We start from the raw sequence: 8,254 nt of genomic DNA on the forward strand, positions 1-8,254 counted from the left end.
CTGGCGCCCCCCACACTCGCTCCCCGGTGATTTGGGGGCACCAGGAGGGACACTGTAAGCCAGGTCTTTTGCTGGGAGAGCACTGAAAGGGCTTACTCACCTGGGGACTCTCACGGGACTAGGTGAGTGGGTGAGGGACTTGGGTCTCAGCTCAAGATTGAGAGGGCAAAACTCATATGGACACAAAAAGCTCCTTCTCCACGCTCCCCTCCGCTGGTTGCCATGGTAACAGGCAGGTGGGAAATGGTCAGGATGGTTAGGACCCATCACCCTCCTCCTCGGCATATCACTGCTTCCACGCACTGGGGAACACTTTCCTGAGTTTCTTGCACCCAGCTCCAGGACAAGCACCAAGTTCCTTAGGTTAGGTTCCCCTAACACGCTTGCAGACGTCACCCCACCTGCTTGCCAGCCACAGAGAATTTGTCACCTTTCCCTGAGTATTCCAGGTATGTCTGCCACCCAGAATTGGCTGGCTATTACCATCTTCTCATCCTAAAATATCCCTCTCTTCCATCCACTTACCATTTCTTCTTTGCACTATGCTCTTCACCCTCTACCCCTATGCCTCCAAACTGTATTCCGTGTTCTTCTGAGCCACCCAAACCGATGACAGCAGGGCCGGGAGGGCCTCTTTGAATCATCCAAGCACCTGTGTCCCCAAGTCCCTGCTGGCTTCCAGCTTTCACACGCAGCCTTCCCGTTTGCCACCTTCTCAGATACCCAGTGCCACCCTGCGTCCTGCGCAGCCCAGCAGGGGAGGTTTGCGGGGGTTGGGGGGAGGATGGTGCAGCTTTCACTGCACACGGCTGCACCTGGGTCCTGCCTTTGGCAGGTGCTGTTCTGGGTTCTGCAGAAACCGTGTGCATGAACTTTGGCCTGGCTCCTGCCCATGGGTTTCACTGCATCAGAAGCAGGCTAATTAGCCCACTGGGTACACAAAAGAGCACACAACGACACGTGATGACAACATGGCCCAGGGTAAAGAATTAAGCATCCAGCCTGTGAGGAGGGCAGCGCAAGGTAGGTGGACGTGGGAGACAGGAGGAAGGAGAGTTGTCCCCTTCCATGTGACACTACAGAGTCAGTCTGCTCTGCTGAGCTCCCAGAGGTCTTGACTGCTGCATTTCTGCTCAGGCCTCTGCTTGGGGAATACATGTGACAGAAGACAGAAGGATCCAGAAGAACATAGAGGAGCACTTCATCTATGTAACTTAGCCCTGGGCTCCTAGGCAGATCTGCGCTCCTGGGTCGCCCGAGCCTGGGGCTCCAGGCTCTGCGTGGGTGCACAGCAGGGCAGAGATGCCCTTCTCGGCATGTCCCTGTACCCAGAGGACACCCCACCCAGTTCAAGGACCTTCGGAGAGCAGCTGCTGTCCCTGCACCAGTCCCTGGGATCTGGCACGGCCTCTTTCCATGGACTGCCACAGTCTGAGAGTGAGGCCAGCAGGCAGGTGTGTGTGGGCCGTGAGACGACTTCGGGGAAGGAGCCAGCGGTTTTCAGATAAAGGAGCAGCAGCTGTCTGCCTGCTGCAAGGTGGGTAGGATGGATGGATGGGGATGGATGGGTGGGTGGACCTGGAGGAGGAGGTGAGAGTCCATGGCAGAGGTGGGGGTGACCTTTTGGGGCCAAGCAGACTTGAGCTCCAGCCCTAGCTTTCCCGCCTTCTAGTGGTGTGCTTTGGCTTAGTTACTTAACTCTTCTGAGCCTTGGTTTTCTCACTGCTAAAATGAGACTAAAAATGAGTCCACACCGGATTGTGAGGACTACATAAGGCAATGTAGGTAAAATGCCCAGTAAATTCTGTGCTGTTCCCAAGTGACAGCACCATCTCCTCCCACACTCACCAGGGCAGGGGCACATTTTCTGGGGCAGTGAAGCTCTGAAAAATTGCACACTCACACACACATCTTTTCCTCCTGGTTTGGTCCTGTTTCCTGATCCTGGCTTTTATTCCAAAAATAAGGCCATGGGAACAATGACAGGGACATTAAATTCTGATATGAAATCTGGGAAGTCTTCCAGGAAGAGGAATCTGTCCCAGGTCCTGAAGATGACAAAGAGTGATGAGAGGGGTGTGCTCAACTTTGGGAACTACGGACCAGCCAGCAAAGACCACTTCAAGGACAGGGGGCAGGCTGGACAGGCAGGGGTCAGGGGAGGGTCTGGAGCAAAAAGGAGGTGGCCAGGATGAAGGATCTGCGCCATTCAAACCAGACTCAGGGCACGCACTAGGCAAGTTAGCAGTGCCAGGGCAGGAGCGGCAAAGTAAGGGCTCCTGAGGGTGACCCCAGGTTTCTATCTCGGGTCCTTGGGTGCAGGGTGGTACAGTTCACTCAGGAAGGGAGATGAGGGGCAGGAGACCTAAGAGAGGGAGGGAGGTGGAGGCCAGTGGGGAGCAGCATGCATGGAGACTGGGGATAGAGGGCTCAGCAGAGCAAAAGCTGGGTGTAGAGAAGGACAAGCAGCAGAGACCTGAGGTCAGGACTCCTGGCAATCTTAGCCTAAGGGTGAGCAGGAAAAGAGAGTGAGAGCGAGATAGGGGAGGGAACGTTGAAGAGCCAAGGAGGTCACCACCTCCAGGGCTGTGCCCTGAGGGAGCGGAGCGCCCCCCTGTGGCCGGCAGGAGGGTATCTCTTAGTTCAGGGGAGCCACTTCAGGGCCTGGTGTCTGTCGGGAGGGCCAGTCCTCACCCTAGTGAGAGTGTGGCAGACATGGGGATGGCAGAGAGAGGGTGACCTGGCCATGCGGGTGGGGGAGGTAGGGGGCAGGAAAGAGGGAGTGAGGCAGAAGCTGCTGGACAGAGGACATGGTAGGGCTTTGTTTCCCAGGGAGGGGAGCTTTGGGGTCTGGAATGTAGGGGGGTTCTCCTTGGAGATGGGGGTAGGGGCAGGAGGACTGAGGATACAGACACGTTTTGAGAGGAGGGTAGGGAGAGGTGTGGGTACCGGGCAGTTTTCAAAAGTTGGAGACTCACAGGTAGGGAGGAAAGGAGAGGGAGGCGGAAGTTGGGGGGCTGCGGGAGGTGCTTGGTCACTGGAGGGACTGTGTGGACGCACTCCAGGCAGAATCAATATATGGCTGGATCCACTTAGGGCCGACTCGCTGAGCAGTCCCGGGCACTCTGGGAGGCCTGAGGCTCAGTGCTGCTCCAGCAAGTCAGGGGACAGGGCCCCTCAGGTTGGTCTCCTGCTCGGCTTGTGAGATAGGCACTGGGAGCCTCGTGCTTGCCATCTTATTTTGCAGATTCAAAAGCTACATCCAGGAGAAGTGATGTCATTTGCCCTATGAAGAAAAAAAGAACAGACCGTGAAACACTCTCATTTTATCCTCCTGCCTCCACTAAGGAAAAAGCAATCCTTCAATTTCAAGTAGGCAACCTGCCCATTTGACAGAAAGGCAAACCAGGACACTGGCTGCACGAGGCCACACAGCCTACTCCGGCCTAGCCAGAGAAGGGGCCCGGCTGCTGGGTTCAAAGCCCAGTGCTCTCTCCACCGCCTCAGAATTTCCGAAACCTTCGCAGTGCCTCTGGACCAAGCCTGGGAAGTCCGCCTGCTCCCAGAACAGACTCCTCCTCAGAGGGGCTCTCCTTCCAGGCAGGTACAGATCCTGCCCTCCCCACCCCCTCTGGCGTCTGCAGGCACAGCTCAGCAGGGGGTACAATTACCATCTGTGTTGCTGGCATCTTTACAGAGGCATATTTAAGTCTCTGCAGCACTCACAGGAGAGAGCAAGGAAAAAGGCAGCCCAACAAAGTGCGGAACCCCGGCTCAGGTCTGAGCGCACCAAGGGGCCCCAGACAGTTCCCGGCGCCACAGGAACATGCAAAAGCAGAAGCGAGAAATGGCAGCCCTGTCCTTTTGAGATCTTGCCAAAGGTTCCGTGGGTCCCTGAAGGAGCGATGCCGCCCTTGTTGATGCAGAGCTCCACGGGAGCAAAAGGCAACCTGCACATCTACTGTGCGTGTGCCAGGCCAGGCCACCTGGTGGGCAGGCACTTGCCAAGCAGCCATGGGCACAGGGACAAACAAGAGGCGCTCACAGGCAGGTGCCCAGGTGTGGGTGTGACTGGGGCTTCCTCAGGTCACCGCAGGCCTCCAGAGTGCAGGGAGCAGCCCCTGGCCTCTCCAGGGGCCAGTAGATCCTCATGGACAATTGGAAGCTGTCTGGATACAGCTGGGGATCAGCCAGGGAGCTGACCAGGAGGAGAAGTTGAGTTCTTGGGATGAAACAGCCACCACTGGGAACCCACTGGGGTTCGTTAAAAACATGTCATGCTAGACACATGGCGCTTTCAAAAAAAAAATCAATAATTTATTTAATAAATATTTAGCGGGAATGCCAATGTGCCAAGAATTAAGCTAAACACGAAGGATAGAATTCTAAGGGAGACAGAGTTCTCCTTCTTCGTGGAAGCTGAAATTCTAGCTGTGGGGCCATGAGGGCTCGGGAGAAGACAGATGATGAACAAGAAATACACACAGTAGTATGTCTTACACCTGGAGCCTGGGCAGTGGTGGGTGCTTCAGCTGGGCTCTCAGGCAGGGTCTCTAGGGGGTGGCATTTGGAGAACGAGATGGCACCATGAGCTGAGGGGCAGGAGGGCATTGCACAGGTGGCGTCTCTGGGTGGTGGCGAGACCTTGGGAGAAAGCGCTTCCGACAGTCTTTACTAAGATGTGCAGGGTGGTGCTTGTCCTGTGGACAAGAAGGCAGTGAGCCCTGTACGCCGCAAGCATCTCATTAGATCCTCGTGAGGACCCAATAATGGGTGCATTTTTTTCTAATTTGCAGGTGAAGACATTGAGGCTCAGAGAGATTACGACTTGCTCAAATGTGAGAGATCTTGGTGCTGGGCCTAGACCCCCCCTTCCTGGGTTTGTCATCCTGATGCCAATGATGACTCAGGTTGCCTTTTGTCAACACGATGCAGAAATGTGGGCTTGATGGTTTGTCACCTGCTGAATGACCATTTCCAAAGGGTGAAGACACTGGGAAGCACTCTGGAGGCTCAGGCTTGCCATTCCATGGGTGTCAGTGATCTGAATGCAAAGGCATGATGGCCCAGCTCTCCTCCAGCATCCCTGACCTGGTACCAGGTCTACTAAGTTCCTGGCAACTCCCCAAACACGTGCTGTTCATCCCACTCTCTTACCTTCATATGCCCATTTGACAGAAAGGCAAACCAGGACACTGGCTGCACGAGGCCACACAGCCTACTCCGGCCTAGCCAGAGAAGGGGTGAGAGGCCTCTCTTTTCTGGAATAGCCCTTGTTCCTCATGGCCTAAGTGATGCTCCACTTCTTCAAGAGTCAGCCAAAATGTCACCTACTCTAGGAAGCCTCACCTGATTTCCTCCAAATGATGTTGTGCATCCGCTGGTTACCAATGCACTATGCACACGGGTGGCCCATAACTGGCTGTTTCCAAAGCTACCATCCTTCTTATTATTTGCTCATAGAGGAACAATTTCAACTAAATGATGGTGTGCTTGAAGCTGCAGTATCCTAATTGATAAAGCAGAACTCCCCACCCCTTTGTGGTATATAATCACATTGGATCTATTTCCTTGTCCAGCTCGCCAAACTGAAATCTCTTGAGAGGTCCGAGTCTTCTCTTCAAAGAGTATCCAGTATTGAGTATAAAAACCTCCCATACAATGGGCACCTTGTTCAGTGAATATATGAAAGGGTGGATGGATGGATGCATAGATAGGGAGCTAGGTGGAAGGATGGAGGAAAAACAAGTGGACCGGTAGAAGATAAGCCAGCAGGGGAACACGAAGTTTGGAGGCAATGTAAATAAACTGCGATCCAATCATTGGGAACCACAAAAGAAGAAGCAGGTAGAGGCAAGAGCTGAAGACAGAGACGGGATTAAAGCCCCAGGCTTGCAGAGGAGGTAGAAGGGGGGCACTGCTCAGCGCTAAGCGGACCACCAACCTCTCCCAGGCTTAACATCAGTCGCACAACTGTTTCGGGATCTGAACAAAGATGAAGTGCAAATGCCTGTCAAACAGTCCCAGCAGTGTAGAGAGAAGAGCTGGGAAGCAGATAGCCTGACGGGGGCTGAGGGTGACTGCTGTGAGGCTGAGTCCAGGTGCCTCCTCATCTCTTCCCACAGTGACCATCCCAAGAAGGGAGGTAATGACATACGCCTGGCTGTTCTGACACCCTATAGGTGGCCCAAGCTGCAGGCCCCAACTATCTCCAGATGTCTTTTTTGTACCTCCTTTCCCAACATCTCTCCCCAGATTCAGCAGGTGTCTTCCCTGTCTGCCACACAGAGGTCAAGGCTTTACCAAGCAGGTATGGTGTGGCCTCAGGCACAGAAGTGGCACTGATACTGGCAGCCTTTTCTTCTCTTTCTTTGTATCAGCTCTTGCCCGTGTGGCTGCCACTTGGACTTCTCAGCTTGGTTCCTTTGTCCCACGTGGCTGCTGCTCATGGCCTCTCTCCTCAGACGGCAGGGCAGGGCGGTGCTTTGTCTCCCAGAGGAGCTAGGCTTAGGCATCCCTAGGCTCTACCTGCTGTGAGCTTTGGGCTGCACCCACCTTTGGGTGTCAGGAGCTCCATCTGTGAAGTGGGCCCATGTAGGCACCCTCAGCTTTACTGTGAGTTGTAAGTGTGGAAATGGGCATGAGAAGGGCAGGACTGGCTTCACCGGGATGAGACCTGTGCAGAGATCCACAGTTGGCTTAATGTTCTTCTGTCTCGTCTCTTGATAGTCTCAAAAATTCTTCAACTAGGTACCCATATTTTCATTTGGCATTGGGCCCATGCATTATGTAGCTAGCCCTGGAAAGGCCTTTAAACATCAAAATGTATGTAAAGGTATACACTGGGTTATTCTTGATAATATTCGCAGCGCAAATGTCCACATTCTGTGAGGAATGCATACCTGGGCTTTTCTGCAAGCTAGCATGGCACAGGCACCAGAGAAGGGGTCTCTCATTCTCTCACCGGGTTCCCCCAAGCGCTCCCTAGCTCCCAACCTTCCTCCCAAGAGATTGCCCTACGTCTGGCACTTACCCTGGCCAGCTGACTGAACGTAAGTGAGTCCTCTCTGCTGTGGACCTACATGAAGGGGAATTCCCATCGGCCCCTAGATTAATCTCCATGCTCACCCTGCTAGCGGTGCACCTGTTGAAAGCCTGCTCCTCTGAGCCTTGCCAATCAGCTCTGCCCCTAGTGGGAGTCGAAGGCATAAAACTCCCTTTCAGGAAGAAGGGTTAGAGCCACACACCACCACCGCCAGCACCTGCTCCCGCAGCCTCTGCTGGTCCTCAGCCTCCTGGAGCATCCTAGCAGCCAGCCCTCGGTGAGGACAGGGCCGACCTGAGCAGCTGGCAGGGCAGGAGTGACTCTGTGGCGTGGGGGCTGCAGAGGAGCTGCAGCGGGGTGTGGAGGCAAAATCCTTATGGTTGGATGAAGCCCTGTAGAAGGAGGATCCTGTGGATAGCAGTGTGCATACCTGTGCGTCTGATTTAGAGCATGCCTGCCTGCATGTGTGTGTGTGAGAGAGAGCGAGAGAGAGCCTGAGTCAACACCCAGAGTGCCTCTACACGCAAGTGTGTCTGCCTATTACAGGACGCTAGTGTGTGGCACTGCTTCCGTGGGTGCCTAATTTAAGGTGTGTGTCTGTCACCCTGAATAGTGTGGAGCAGTGGAGTCGCTGCTGCCGGAGTTCTGAGTCTGCAGGCATGGGAAACGGCGCCCGTGTATTTGTCCACGGAGTAGCGAGTCCATGTGCCACGGCCTCCGTGTGTGTGCGTAAGCGCCCGGACTCTGCATGGGACAGTGATCCAGTGTCTGACTGTGCTGTGCTGCCAGTGGTGTGGCCCCGTGTGTGCCCGTCAGCGTCCAAGGTGGTTTCTGAGTGGGGCAGAGCTGTGGGTGAGGGGGAGAGAGTACGGGTGTCAGCCTGTTTGTGAAGCAGTGGCTCAAAGTGCTTATTCAGTGTGAGAGTCCCTGTGTCTGTGTCTGTGCCCGATGTAGCAGTCAGCTGTGAGTGCCAATGCCTTTGCCTAAGAATATGCATTAGGGTAAGTGAGGCTCCGTGTGTGTGTGTGTGTGTGTGTGTGTTGCATGTCTGATCCGCAGGCGCGTGTGGCAGCGTGTGGCAGCGCGGCGCCGGGCGCGCTTATCTCCAGCTCCAGGACTTGGTGTGGGCCCCAGTCCTCAAGCCACGACCCCTCCCGGGGCTGCGGGCGGGAGGAGGATGGCGCGCACCGGCGCCGCTAGGACCCGGCG

The sequence above is a fragment of the Condylura cristata genome, unplaced genomic scaffold, assembly GCF_000260355.1.
Source record: "Condylura cristata isolate star-nosed mole 26May11 unplaced genomic scaffold, ConCri1.0 scaffold00017, whole genome shotgun sequence".
Taxonomy (NCBI): Eukaryota; Metazoa; Chordata; class Mammalia; order Eulipotyphla; family Talpidae; genus Condylura; species Condylura cristata.